Source organism: Frankliniella occidentalis, unplaced genomic scaffold (genome assembly GCF_000697945.3).
Source record: "Frankliniella occidentalis isolate FOCC.00 unplaced genomic scaffold, Focc_3.1 Scaffold2, whole genome shotgun sequence".
Classification (NCBI taxonomy): Eukaryota; Metazoa; Arthropoda; class Insecta; order Thysanoptera; family Thripidae; genus Frankliniella; species Frankliniella occidentalis.
In genome coordinates this window covers 2021781-2023130 of record NW_026267132.1, presented here as the reverse complement: position 1 = coordinate 2023130, position 1350 = coordinate 2021781, and the positions used below count along the sequence as shown (strand labels likewise).

The window sequence follows — 1350 nt, the reverse complement described above, 5'->3', positions numbered from 1 at the left end:
ACGATTTGCCACTATCCGTATCTTTGTGTGATGTACCCCGTCCACTACTAGGGGTCGTGCTGCTGGGTGCTACCCGGCCGTTGCGTGGCATGGCAATGCGGCGGCTGCCCTGCCAGCACGAGGAGGGGCGGCGGGGAGTTTTTTGCGCCGCCCCTGCCCCGCCACCCCGCCACCGCGCCTCCCTCCGCCCGCTCTTGGCTCTGGCTGGCGCGCATGCTGGCGCTCTGGCTGTGGTGCCCGCCGCCGCCGCCGCGGGGGCGCTGCCGGCCGAGCCCTGCACACGGGGGCCGGGGCCCCTGCGCCCCCTCCCGAGCCTCAGTCTTGCGTTGGTTCTGGCTCTGGCAGCGTGAGGCGGTCGCGGCGCGGCGTGGCGTTGCGAGGCGGCGAGGCGAGGCGAAGCGAGGGGCGGCGAGGGCGGCGAGGGCGTCCAGTCCCGACGAGGCGCGCGCACTGCGAGCACCGCTCGGCTCGGTTCGGCTCGGCTCCGGCTTGTCGCCGGTGTTGTGTTGCGTGGCGTGGCGTGGCGTTGTGTTGCCGGCGGTTTGAATCGTGCGCGCGTGTTCGTTTCTGGGGTTGCCGGCCCGGCCGTAGGAGTGCAGTGTGTGTCTGTCACCAGTCCGTCTGTTCTGTTAGTCCGCCTGTCTGTCTTCTCCACTAGCCCGGCCGTCGTCCGTCCCTCTCCGTCACATGGATTAAAAGCTGACCGGCCGGCGTCCTCGCAACAAAACACCATTCCTCGAGTGAGTTTCTCCCCCCGCACGGGTGCTTCAGCAGCAGGTCCTGTTCAGTCACTTGTTGAGCTCGTCGAGCAGCAGCAGCGGCAGCCGCAGCCCCCCGGCCAGCCGCTCGTTCGGGGGGGGGGGGGAGTGAGGGGGACTGGGCTTGGCGGCGACGCCGGCCGTCCCCCCGCGCCGCGTTCCCCGTGACGTGGGCGTCGTCGGGTATAGCCGGCGTCAAGGATGTGGGAAGCGCGCGCTCGTCGCTGCGGGGGGCGCGGGGCCGCCGCCGAGATCAGCTGATCCGCGAGCACCGCGCTGCTGCTCCCTGCCGCCGGTGCCCCGCGCCCCGCGCCCCGCTGCTCAACAGGCTCTCGTCATCTGGTGGTGGTGGTGTCGGGTGTGACAAAGATGCACCAGTCTCGCCCCCCCCTCGGCTCGCACGGGGGTGACGAGGGCCACCCCGCCCGTGACGGGGCGTGACGAGCCGTGACGGCTGTCGGTATGGCGCCACCTCTCTGTGTTGTGTCTCCCAACAGTCAACTAGTTGCCGGCAGCACCCATGATGAGCGCTCGCGGTACAGTTTGCATTTGGCTGGTGCTCCGCCGTTCCCCCCTGCCCACCCCGCCCCCC

The 1350-nt window shown here is 70.7% G+C and overlaps 1 protein-coding gene across 13 annotated transcripts in view; it reads left to right on the top strand.

Moving 5' to 3' along the window:
- Window positions 1–323: 323 nt before the first annotated feature.
- The window catches only part of LOC113205947 (uncharacterized), a 157585-nt gene continuing 156558 nt past the window's right edge, over window positions 324–1350 (top strand). For all 13 annotated transcript variants that reach the window (XM_052264054.1, XM_052264092.1, XM_052264081.1 and 10 more), the window contains exon 1: window positions 324–740. The gene's annotated coding sequence lies outside the window, so the exon portion shown is untranslated. The remainder of the gene's footprint in view (window positions 741–1350) is intronic.